Here is a 14,094-nt window from a genome sequence, read left to right as displayed (position 1 = left end):
TGGTGCAGGATTGTGTGTGTTTTTAAATTCTTCCAAAAACACAAGTAATGAGATTGTATGTATGTGAACAGACATCCTGAAAATGTCCGCCTGATATTGATTTTTTTAAGAGACCAGAGAGCATATGGTCCTTTTAGTTACAGGCAGTGAGTCATAAAAGATGGAAATCTCAACACCTGTGTGACTCAACATGTTATAGCTGCTATAAGACTCGAACTAAATAAAGACTGAAATAGCCAGAGCCATGAGAAATAGTTTTGCATGAGGTTGGCTGCTCTGTTGTTGTTGTTGTTGTTGGACCTCCGAAATGGGGAAAACCATGCTGAAGAAATGTCTTTGTTAATCCTTCATAAACAAGTCAGAGTTCTGTTGTAGCAGACAGATTCATGAATTCATATTCAAGCAGTGGATTCAACATGTCTACTAACATTCCTGTCTTCTCTTGAGATTTAACAGATTGACATTAAAAAATGTTTTAATCTTAAACATAAACAGAGTTTTTTCCATCCCGTCAATGCAAATATAAGAAATAACTTTGAAATTACTGGCTTCGCTTTGTCTAGTTCCATGTAATTTTAATAGAGATGTTCACCTTTCAGTGCCCCTAGAAGCTCAAGTTTTAAGTATTAACTAGTATGAAGACCTTTGATCTGCCACTTGCAATATACAAGTCTGTTCACAGGCACATTTGCACAGTGAGCATAATAACCACTCAGAAATACTTGTGTGTACAGTGTATAGAGTTATTAGAAAAATGTCACTAAAGTCAGAATACAGCAGACAAAGCTGAAGAATTGAAGAGTTTTTTTATTCAATGTTAAGACTGCTAGCTGTATCTTCTAGGGATGCACAATAAATATTGTAGCAACAAATTATCAGCTAGATATCGTGAAATTTATAATATTGGCGAATTATCGGTATTGCCTAAATTCAAGCCAATAAACAGAGCCAATAATACAACAATTGTTTTCATTGAGTTAACAAGCACAGCATCTACACACTCAGATACAGTAGGTGGTGGTAGTCACAGTCGGATGAAGACAAAGAAGACGAAGAAGAAGAAAAATCAAACTTTCATAGTTGGTGTGGACGTTTTTCACAGTGTCAGAGGAAGACAACACAGCTGTAATTTACAATACATGTTTCACAAGGGTTCAGAAAAAAGGGGAAACATTCAACAAGTTTTAACACAACAAGTCTTACGAGAGTTATGGAATATTAAATCATCCATCTTTGCTATCTATATTTGAGCATAAACTACAAGTTAGGAACTTCTTTGTAAAATACAAAAATGTGAAGTTGAAGGTTATCTTATCCAGCAAGCAGATAATCAATTATCAGTATTGTCTGAAAAAATTCCATGACTTATATCTGCATGCAGCTTATCAATGTGATCATAAATAGAACACCAAACATCTTCAGCCCAGCCACAAATAATCAATCATCCCTGGCTCGGAATAAGCTGTATTCTAGGACCATACTCTGATAATCACGGCCAACGCAACTGTCAACGCAATACTTATGAAAGCTAATTGTTCTGACACAAAGGGTCAGTAAATTGTACGACATGATGAGGCTGGGGTCACCACTGTCAGAGAGAAGTTTATTTACTCATCATTCCAGCACTCATTGGAGTTATGAAATCGAATCATATTCTGTGACAAACACTGTAATAATGAGTAGCAAAAGAGGCATTCAAGTTTGGCTCTTTAGCTGTTGTCAACACGCTATGCAGACTGCCAGCACCAGTAGCAAAGCCACCGAGGAAATCAGTTTGGCACTAACCACAAAGCTCTTTACCCTCCATGCCAAGAAAGTGTCTGTCAGGAAAGCCGGTAGAGGACAATGGTCTAGTCGAGGCTGGTCTCCCCTTAGAGGAGGCACTGCCCTGGAGGTAAAGTGACAAATAAGTGGCAAACAATGGAGAATGGATAGTAATAAAAACAACACACAAGAGAACTCCAGGTCCTTTGGAAAGTCCTCATGGACCTGTCGGTTAGTTAGCCCATTGACCACCTGAGCCGTAGTGCTCCTGGCCCTAAGGCAAGATTTACTGAAGGAGCCTCAAGGCAAGTTTCACTCATTTTCTGCTTTTTTGTCAACAAACCAGGAATACACTTGATCTTTGTTCTGGAGTTTATTAAGGATTATTTATATATTATTTTCAGATAACGGTAGATCTATGGGCTTCAAGTGCAAATTTAGCTCCCAGGATTTTAAAAATTCATGCCATGACCTATGTAAAAATGTATTAAAATGATATAAATAAAGCTCATTTTAAATGCATTTTCTGCCTTAGAGAGAAACTGCTTTCAAGTGTAGCATGGCTTGCTGCCTACCTCAATGATCACAGGCCTTCAGTGACTAATAATTTCACACACTTTTGTTGGACTGCTGAGTGTGCCGGTTTAAGGCTTGAACATTAAAGCACAATGCACCTGTTTCCAGCCCACAACCACTGATGTGAACAACTTGTCAACAACTTGCTGTGCTTTCATCATTATATCCTTGTAAAACAGGGTAACTATAAACAATGTTTTTCTCCAGTGTAGTTGCTATTGATTTTTCTCTCTTCTCACCCCAAATTGTCCTTTCAGAATCAAATATTCATCCAAGCAGGCCTGAAAGGTGGCTGTTAAAAAAAGTGTACTCCATCAAAAGAGATCAGAAGCCACGGTCAGCTTGAATGCATGTCAGTCACGATATACTTCAATGATGACTGGGTTTTAAAGCTAAACACATTTATCAAAAGGTCTCAAACTCACTCCTGTTGCATAACCTGCCTCTCTGCTGTCCATTCATATGATTGGTTTGTTCAAAACACTCACAGTTTGGCTATAATTTACTGCAGTTATATAAACTGCTGACCACAGCTGCTACTCTCTGTAAAGCAAGAAATAACAAACTTTTAACGGCCTCCATCCAAGGATAGATTTGGGACAAAGGAGCACTCATACAAAGCGTAGTGCCAGGAGCCTGGCTGGAGGACACTTCTATCAGCCGGGATCTCTACCAGGAGTCTTGACATTTTTTTTCCATCTTGATGAAACAGTCCTTGATGTTCTTCCACTGTTTTTGCAGTTTGCTTATCACTGTTACCCCAGAAATTATTATTGTTATCTCACCGCCTTTGTAATCTCACACCAAGGAGTCATACAGATGTCTGCATCTCTACACCTCCTCGCAAAGCTGTGTCTCAAAATAAGCCATTTTCACATTAGCACTTTGGCTCAGGTGTCATTGCCTACTTTGGCTGCTTCCGTCCTTAACTGCTGCCGGTTTGAATTGGAACTACGTGGGAACACATCACAAGTCTGGCATGAGTTTGTCAGTGTATCTAGGATGCTGTTAGGCCGAGCATTTTGGCAGTCTGTGATATCAACCAATTTGATGGACTGTAGACTCAAGGCAAAACATTGATAGAAAAAAACAATGAATACATACAGTGCTTTGTCAGTGGCCTAAATCTGCCTGAAACATCAACAAACTTGCTAAAAATCAGTTGTCTGCACAGAAGACAGAATCAATCAACACTGGTTTACTTGAGTATGTTCCCTGACAATCATTACAATGTAACATGAATCTCACTTTATATAATATCTTATCCAGCTTGTTTTTACTCAATGCAGAGATGGTGAATCACCAGCACAATTAAGCTGGACTATTTGATTGCTTGTCATCTTTACAGATAAACATAAGCCAGAGTAGATCCTTCTTAATACCAGTAAAAGCAAGGATTTTAGTGATTACAATAATTTGTTAAGGTATCTTAAGAAGTTGGCTTTTGTAAGTTTGCCTTGTCTGGTTTGTTACCTGCACCAAGGTGATGTTTTCACCCGTGTCCATTCGTTGGGGCTTTGATGGTTAATCAGCAGGAATTGTCAAAAACTACTAAACAGATTTACATGAAACTTGCATGGAGGATGTGTCTCTTCAAATCAAATCAATTTTATTTGTATAGCCCAAAATCACAATCACATTGCCTCAATTGGCTTTACAATCTGTACAGTGAATGACTCTTGACCCAGAGTAGACCCGGATAATGGGAAGGGTCCAGAATCTTTTTCAAGATAAGGCATTTTTCGATATATTTTTGTAAATATAGTAGGGTACAATCTGATGCAGATCCTAGATCTGGCAAGCTTAAATTATGGTTAAGCAGTTATGGGTGGTTTAAAATTTGGAGTGATACAGGGATATCGAGTTTGATATTGGATTAGGTTTGATCAAATTAAAGGGGACTGTTGGGCCTTGGCGGAGGAATGCACTCTACTGAGCCATTTTAGTTTCCATTTTTCTGAGAACTTTGGAATATACCATTAAAACACTTAGAAAACACACGCACGCTACATCATGTACCGAAATCTATCGCCTGGAAACTGCAGCAAAGTCATGATAATAGCTTGGACTTTCCAATGCCGCATGTACATCCCCTCGATCAGGCATAGCTGCACAAAACTAATAACACCTAAGGTGGGCTTTGCTTTCATCAAGCCTCATTTCTGTAGGAGCCCACTGGGATGCAGACTTCCTATGGTTTATACAAAGCTCAGGTAATTATTCCACAGACCTCAGAGCATCCGCTCTGAAGCAGCTTTGACACCTGAAACATGCACTAATTGATACTTTTATTTATCCCTGCTTCTGACGAGCGACTGCAGAGGAACCAGGCTCATTACAAGCCCTTTTTTTTGTATTTTGGCTCACAAATAACAGAGTTCAATTCAAACCCCAGTGATTATGCACAATGCGGAAAAAAGGAAACTGATAAGCTGGTGTTTTTTGAGCACCTCAGATGAATGGAGAATGACGACAAACCATTAATTACAGTATGGCAGCTGGTAAGAGAAGCAGATTGTAATCCGTTTAGCCAATCTCATTCAAGCACTTTGATCGGATGCCATAATTAGCGCTGGGGCATCATTCTGACCCAGATTCTTATTTGCTTTATTTAATTGTTTTCTAGGTTCCTCAGCTGCAAATATTCTCCCTGGCACCGATTCCACAGATCTCGTCTTGCAAACATATTCCAATGTTTCACAGTCTAGTAGTTCACCTTCAGCAGTTTTTTCCTCTACATTTGGCAGAAGCAATGGATATACTCATGGGTGGTTCCCCCTGTAGTCTGAGATTTGTTGTTATGTAACCGTTATATAATAAACACATAGGACGTTTAAACTTTAAGCCATGCAGACCCCATGCTAGCTCACTATTCTGAATGTTTTTCCTGGCTCAATTTAAAGGGAAACAGCACAACACTGACCTAGCACCTTCACCTGTTTTCTCCAAGAACAGTAGATGAAATGTAGTCTGAGTTTGTATTTCTATTCTTTTTTTTGTGAAATGTGAAGTCTAGCAAGCAGTTGTCTACTTTCACATCCAGCAGACATGGCGCTGTCTAAAAGTAAAGGGTTTATAGAGTAGTGACACTGAACCAGGCTATAAAACGCAAAACAATGAGCTGAAAGGTGCAAAACTGCTTCATAGTCCGAGAGGAACTAGTATTTTCTGAGTTTGTCACTACAAGCGACCATTTTAACACCAAAGACACTCATCCAATGTTTATACAAAAATATTGATGAAAGCAGCTTTAACTTCAGTACAAAGTACAGAACACAGTTTAAAATGTCACTTAACATATAATATATAATGGGTTTTAGTCATGGTACAGAAAGAAATTGAAATTGAGGAGGGAAATATTTAAATTTCAATAAATGAAAGAAACAAGATGCCTGATACGAAATTTATATTATAAAAAGACCCAATATTAATTATTTAACTCAACGCCAAATTTCTTTCTTAGTAGGTGACGGTAGGCATCTAAATGAACACGAAGAAGAAGAAATGATTAAAGGTGTCCATGAGTAGCAGGTAATGATTGATTAACGGTTTCGGCTGAAGAAAAAGCCATATTTTAAATGCCAAACTATAACAAAGGAAAAATTCCACCTCCAACCACAGCTTGTCTTACACATACGGTCACTGGGGGTGGGACAAAATATCGATACGGCAATATATCGTTGTCCATGATATGAGTATCGATACGCTGCCGCCAAATATCGATATTTTAATTTAAAAAAAATAAGGAGCTCTAAACAGATTTCCTTGCCAATTTGACTCCCAAGCATCTGCACTTCATGGCTCCCTGCGGTGGCGCTTATCACACGAATGAGGGAAACTTGAACAGAAGTTAATTGGCTGAAGAAAAGGGAGTTTACAGTAGTGGCGGACATCGGTGAGAAGAAAGTTACGTCAAGAGACGCCCCCAGCTACATTTAATAGGACAAACAAAATCGATAAAGACTATGCAATATGCAAGAACTGTCTGTTAAAAGTAAAGTACACGGCAACACCATGAACATCCGAAGCCACTTGCAAAGCCACCACCCTGGTCTCCTTCATTGAGAAAGCGGCTAATGCTAACGTTGTAAGTCAACCTGCAGCGGTGAATGCAATGTTTAAAGCAAAGATTCCTTTCTCGTCCCGGAGGGCTGCCAGTATTACGAAGTCCATCACTGGGTTTATTTTCAAGGACCCCCGCCCGTACAGTGTGGCTGAAAATAAAGGTTCTTGCCAAATGTTATGACCAGTGGAACCAAGGTATGAAATACCAAGCAGAAAATATTTCACCGAAAAAGCTATTCCAGCTTTTTATGATGAGACGAGAGGAAAGGTAGAGGATGTACTCTAGTCTGCAGAGAGAATTGTGCTCACCTGTGATGGATGGACTTCACGGGCCATAGAGTCCTACGTGACAATCACTGCCCATTTTATCGATTACGAGTGGGAAACGCACTTCTATGTGCTGCAAACGGGGGATGCACGAGGCTCATACCGATGCTAATCACCGCCAAGAGAAGTGCACATCTGAGCATGCTGATCAGTTGCTGTTCCTGAAGAAGAACATGCATATTTGAGGATGAATTGAAATGTGCTCAGGTTTACATAATACAAGTTACTTTAAAGCACTGAAATGTTCTCAGGTTTATGTAAAGCAAGCTGGTAAACACTGAAATGTTCCAGGTTTATATAAAACAAGTCGATAAGCAGTTAAATGTGTCCAGATATACACAAAAACAAGTTTGTCAGGCAAGAAGCTGAAGCACTAAAATGTGTCAAGGTTTACATAAAGTCAAGTTTGTTAAGTTTCTAAAAAGTATAAACATAAAATGTGTAAAGGTTTACATACACTTTCGTATATTTACTTTTGTAAATTTAATATACGGGCTGAAAAACTTGTTCCACTGCGTAACTGTGCTGTTTTCTAACAGTTTGTCTTTTGCCAGTTTATGTGATGGCACGTGGACAATGACAAGTTACAGTCAGTGTGTTTGTGAAAGAGGCACTATGCTAAGACTTTATGCACTTTTTGTTTAGTGTTTCATTTCAGTTTGTGTCAAATTCTGTGAAACTGACACGAAATTGCAGTGAATAAATAGAGAAATCCTGCACTTTACCTTTTTACAGGCACTTCGTATTCTTCAGTTAGGCAGTTACATGACTGTCCTGCAATATATCAATTATCACAGAATCGCTATACCGTGATATTATCAGTATTGTGGGCCATGTATCATGTATCACGTATCGCATCGTATCGTATCGTATCATATCATGAGATACCCTGTGATTCCCACCCTGTTCACACCTGTGATCATTCAACACAAGCAACACTCAAATCTATCAAAACAGTCAGCCCCTTGTCATTTCTGTCCCGCGGCATGCTGAATGACACTTGATCACAAGTGTAGATCAAGCTTCAGCCACTGAGAAGACCACCTGAAACAATTCACTTTCCAGTCTGTGTTAAACTGGAGTAAGAATTTGTAATGCACAATATCATATGAGTTGAACATCTGCTTTAAGACAATGCGTTTGTGTTTCTGTTAATAGCAGCACCCACTTAACTGGCTTGGATGAAATAAGTGTTTTCGAGAGTATAATGAGAGAGAGAGTGATACAGCCATAAAAATGCATGAGGAGAACCCTTTTAATCGTGAAGTCAGGGGCAAATGTTTCATTCCATTTTAGCCGTTTCACACATAAATAGAGAGATGCTGCAATGACTGTACCTGCACTGTACGCTCTACAACCTGTACAATGACTCATTGCCCTCAGCAGAGCTCAACTGTCCAATGAATCCTCTAATGAGAAAATGTATTTCACACTGACTGACTGGATGTTGAAGCACTAGTGAAAGGAGGCTAGGTGTGATCGGTGTGTGAAAATCCGAGGTCTTTCCTGCTGGGAAGTCTTTTTTTTTTCTTGTTGCTGAGGTTCTTTTGCTTCATTAGACACATTAAAGAAGTGAGGGTGTTACATGCTCCAAAGGTTATCTATAGAGAAGCAATGAACACATTGTTCTTCAACATTTAGTCTGCCTTTTATTTTTTGTGATGACTTGATTAAACATTAAGTCAATAGCATTTTAGAGACTGGTGAAAAACGGCCATCGCAATTTCCCAAAGCCCAAGCAGACATATATAAGTTATTGTTTTGACCAACAGTCCATCAGTTTTGTCATGGAAGAAATGTTTTTTCTTTCACATTTTTCCTTAAAAGCTTACATATGCTGTTAATTGATAAATTGACAGAAATTCATCTGCAACAATTTTTTAGACCAATCAACAATAACAAAAACATAAAACAAACTACTAATGTACATTTAGGAACTGATAATGTCACTGTTTGGCAAAAAGGACATTTTTCGATTACTGTGTTACAAATTATTGTCATATTTTCATGGCAGTGTAACAACCAGCATAAGCAGCACTCGGTTATTTCCTGGCCTTGAAATGTGTTTGCTCATCAGTGAGGTATTCTGGCGCTGAGTGCTGAGCATAGAGCATGTGTTCCACAGGTGCAAAGAGCAAAAAGCAAGTTGTTGGTATTTTGTGGAAAATGTTAGATGTATGAATGAGAATTACAGAAGCCCTCAAGGGCCATGCATTCATACATTTTATTTCCTCCGTTTTCCCGTGATAAAGAGTTAATTTCATTTGTTTTCTCGAGATCTCGAGTTATTATCTCAAAATAATAACTGCTGTTTTCCCGAGATAACAATATAATTAATTCAAGATCTCTAGATAATGACTATGATATGAGACGCCTGAGATTATAGAGACACCCGGGACCTCGTAGCTGGTCAGCTATGTAGTTAATGACAACATCAGGCTCACTTAGATTGTGCCGCCGATATAGCTTAAGCCTTGCTAACCGTCTTTTTAGATTACGCACACTAATGTGTATATTATCTGTAATAGCAAGGCATAATGCTATTTCAGCCTGTGTCAGGCCTTGGTTGAAAAGATATGTAACGCAGTGATCGATATGCAATTGCTACACTGAATTAGAGCTGTGCAATATTACGATATATATCGTAGTGCGATATAAAAATGTCTACCGTAACGTTAACGTACACTACGGTTGTGATTTATTACGCCTTGTAAGCACAACTCAACGTCAGAATGACGGTTGGATATCCAAATTTTGAGTTCAAAACAAGTTCATGGTATGAAGGCGATGTAACTGCAGCAACGCTACTGCTTTGTGGTAGCATTTTTACGTCACCCGCAAGGACTCGTTTACGGCACCGGTCACCTGGGAGTAAACAGAGGCAAAGCAGCATGGCGGAGACGGAGGAGAGCGCAATGGAAGATGAAAATAACGTTACTAGACGCGGATACAGAAGCAGAACCCAGCCGCGAGGCCTACTGGCTGTCCTACCCGGTAAATGATCGTTATTTTTTTATATTTACATAAAAGCTTGGAAGAGTTTTTGTTTACAAATTCTTATTTGTTGTGACAGTCCTGCAAAAAGTTACGAATAAAAGGAGAAAGTGCCATTCATTTGCCTTTCATTCACATGGTTATCAAAAATAGTGCTGAGATGTGATTGATTTGAATATATATATATAATTCTAAGGAAAAATACTATATCGGGATATATATCGTTATCTGGATATAAAATTAGCTGTATCAATATATAAAATGTTGTCCATATCGCACAGCACTACACTGAATGATGTTTCCTGCAATGATTTAATATACTACACTATCGTTTTGTTTTCTGAAGATCTCAAATTATTTATATTGTTATCTCTGGAAAACAAAGTTTCGTTATCTCGAGATCTCGAGAAAATCATCCTGTTATCTCGGGAAAACAGCAGTTGTTATTTCGAGATAATAATTGGAGATCTCGAGAAAACAATTGAAATTACCTTGTTATCACGGGAAAACGGAGGAAATAAAATGTATGAATGCATGGCCCTTTAGGGCTTCCGTAGAGAAAAGATGTCTCAGAACAACATCTGTTTCTGGCATAACATCATTCTACTGACACTTCTTTTGATGATTTTATTAACAAGAGAAAATTGCAACAAACTTGCAGTTATAACAGAATGATGGTTAAATCAAAAACACTGTCAATAAACCTTTATTACATTTGATCAAATTACATTTTTAAGATATGGTGTAACCCTCCGCAATGTTTAATACAGTGGAATTATGACTCAAATAACATTAGATCAATGGGATCACGTAAACTGCATCACCTAACTATTATTTATTTCTATCATCATTGCACTAAATAAGTGTCAATAAAACACACACCATCTGCGTCCGGCTGCAGATTTGTGGTGCTCTGTGTACATCCTGTGGCACCACAACATCCAGACAACAGTGTGATTTTCTGGGAAACCTATTCCTTATTTATGGTGGTGCTGTCATCATGCGTTACTGTCATTGGCTCAGCTGTTTCAGAGCAATGACAGTGAGGTGACTAGCTCTAAGCATATATATTAATCACTAATCCCTCTACACCTTAACGATATTCACCTTAACTCAGCCCTTTTGCACTTTTCCAGCTGCACCTTCCGTACATGAACCAAAATAGCAACTGTGCACGGAGGTGCCCACACAATCGGTGCGCCCACGGCTTTAGACCCACTGCTTTATTTTTTGTTGTTTGTTTGTCGTTGTAATTTTGCACAAAGGGAAAGTAAAAGTCTTTCTTACTGTTTCTGTGTGTCATCATTATATGGATAGATCACAAACGTTTATGTTACTCAATTAACGGAGTAACAAATTATTTTTGGAAGTATGACAAATTGACAGGCCTGATTTCCTTTGAAACACCTTTTTGAGCTTATAAATTGATTAACAGAAAATTAATCAGTTAACAAATGCCAAACATTGTTCGATTTCAGTTTCTTAATTGTGAGGATTTGCAGCTTTTGTTTTTTTGAACTGAAAGATGAGCCGATAAATAACACAAACTTTAGTTGAAGCACTATTACTATGCACAATGTAAAAATTACTACTAATGTTCATAAATTGTTTTGAATGCCCAATTCTTTCATAATATTTGAATTCTCCATTGTGGTGGTACCCTCTTGAATCTTGAGCATACGTGTAGGTCTGTGTGTTGTTGCTGGAGGTTTTGATATTTTAGGGGTGGCGTGTTGAGTTGATGCAGTGAATAAGGGAGAATGAGGACAGACTGTAGTGCTGTGCAACCAAGGTACAGAGCACCAGGCTCTTAATCCCTAAAATAATCCTGTCGACTGTGGCCAGTGGGACACATCTGAAGCCTTCTAGCTATAATCCACACAGACGCAATGCTGAAACCAACACCTAACATCACAGACAGAGAACAGAGTAAAAACTGTCCCATAGCTATTAGAAACTCCAAAATCTCACTTCAACAGCGGAGACTTTGAAGTTGATCTGTTCTGAGTTCTTGTTTTTTCAATTCAGTAACATTTTCCACAGATGCTGAGATGGAGCCTCTAACTGAGGGAACAGCAAGAAATTGTCAGACCCTTGACTACTATAAAATCAATGGCTCCACTCTGTTGTTACCACAGCAGTTATTACAACAAACCCTGTATAGCATCACCTTGTCCCCTCCAGCTTTGGGTCCCCTTAAGGTGAACCTGCCCTCCTCTCTGCCAGTGCATACACATAAAGCTTGAAGACTGTGGTTGAATGTCTTTTCTTGTGTGGAAGCAGCTGAAACAAAGCCATCCACAGTACGCAAGTGTTCATCTCTCATGTGTGAACAGTAATGAAAGGCTATGTTTGTACTGTACTCCTCTTTTCCCTCATTTACACCCCTCAAATGTGTGAGATTTCACAAGCTGTTTATTTCAAATTGAGCACAAGTCAACACCTGTCCTTCCACTAGAACTAATTCATGTACAGAAAATCGTTCAAAGCTCTACATGAGTAATCTCTGGATTAATCCACATTATTGATTCTTTTTTTTTTTTTCAAGAACTGACACTGACTGAATGAATTCGACTTTGAGTGAATCAAAATGAATGGCCCTTAGAAAATGAGTGGTTGAATAAAAGTTGAGAGCTGGAATTCTGAGAGGATAAAGAGGAGCCTTTGCAGAGGCATAATGGGTGAGTTTTTTCCCCCCAAAGACAATCCCTCCTTATAAATGCGTGAATGCTCTGCGTAATACATTTTCATCAGAAAGGAGTTTGCTGTACACGCACATACAGTAAAATGTCACATTCAAAACCCAGCTAGACAAAAGATGATCAAACAGTTAGGCAGTCTACTGCGTCATTATCTGTTAAACAAATAGCATATTGTCTGGGAATCTATTACCTAAGGCAAACTCTAGACTTCTTCAATCACTGTCAGATAGCACTTCTGTTAACAGTCAGTACTACTCAATCACAACCACTACTGCTAAAGATGACCATATAGCAGCTAGGATTACCACACAGTTTATTCTAGCACCTATGCTCAAACAGCATTTATTTTTCTAACATGCAGCCATTTTAAAAAGGATCCACGTAAAGGCCAGGAGCACACCGCCTGAACAGATTTACTGGTAAACAGTTCTCATTTGAACTTCCAGTAGCAATGACTCACAGTGATAAGCACTTAAAAGATGAATGAGTCTGTATTTCTTTCATGAAACTGAAGCAGGCTGCAGGCTTAAGACGCATTTCAAATCACTTCAGTTATTTCAGTTTCGCTCCGGGGCTCCTGCACTGCAAAGAACGCACAACTTGCCTTCTTGGGCAACACAATATACTTGATTTAACCGAGCATTTTTAATTTCAGAAACAGAAAACGTACAAACTGAAAAAGAAATCTGACAGTATCAACATATCTCTGCTCCCAAATGCGAGTGAGCTTACTGATGTGATCCACCATGCACTCAATGTCCAAGTTAAGGTAGGAGGGAGTATCAATGGTGTTCACGAGTGTCTTTTCAGATCATCCTCCTTTCAGTAAGACCCAACTTTAAACTTGACAGAGGCTAACACCAAGGATTAAAGAGGAATTCCAGTATTTTTAAACCTGGGCCCTAGGTGTAGATATTTTTGGTGTGTAAATGATTCATACTACATACTCTGCGGATGCAAATCTAACATTTCCTACAACTGCAGATTCACATTGAAAGCATTTAACTGGCTAAACACGAGTTGGATCTTAGTAAGAAGTAGGCAAGCCATAGTCCTAGTCACAGTACTTACCGTTGTCATTCATCAAAAATTCATCTACAGAGTAAAACAACATATTTTTTGACAGTGGGTCAATTTGAATTATATCAGGGAGTAGTTTTATACAGTCTGTGGGAGTAATGGAACATGAAGGAGCAGTCTTGGTTAGCTGTTCAGGCGGCAGGCTGCCCACCTCCAACTTCTCAGTGATGCAACCAATTCTTTTTCCCTCAATAACGTTATCAGGTTCTTGATTAGCATTGGGATTAAACACCAAATAGCCGCTTTGGCTTTGCAGAGTTTTATAATTGTAACATCCATCTTGTGATTAAGTTTTTAGCAAAAAGGCAAAACGACGGTGGAGACAATGGGCAAGTAATGTAATGGGTATATGTTCAACTACCATGTAACACTGGTAACACCGACTACCGCAGCAAGCCTAGATTCCGATTAAGTTTTCCTGCAACAACTCGCATTTTGCCAGATTTCAGAGCAATACTTGAGTATCTGGTTACAAAAGGGATCTTACTCTTTAACATGGACTTCTATCTTGTTTCCCTAATGACGTCAGACACTTATAATAACAACCTTAGCCTGTTAGCGGCAAAAACAAGTAAGGGTGGTCTGA

The 14,094-nt window shown here is 38.8% G+C and overlaps 1 protein-coding gene across 2 annotated transcripts in view; it reads right to left on the bottom strand.

Annotated features, from left to right (window-relative positions):
* Nucleotides 1-14,094, bottom strand: part of negr1 (neuronal growth regulator 1) — a 154,939-nt gene that overhangs the window by 108,055 nt on the left and 32,790 nt on the right. The window lies entirely within an intron of this gene.

Source organism: Pagrus pagrus (genome assembly GCF_965226575.1).
Source record: "Pagrus pagrus genome assembly, chromosome: 6".
In the NCBI taxonomy this organism is placed as follows: Eukaryota; Metazoa; Chordata; class Actinopteri; order Spariformes; family Sparidae; genus Pagrus; species Pagrus pagrus.
The sequence above is the reverse complement of the archived record's forward strand: the minus strand, read 5'-3'. Positions and strand labels throughout refer to the sequence as shown.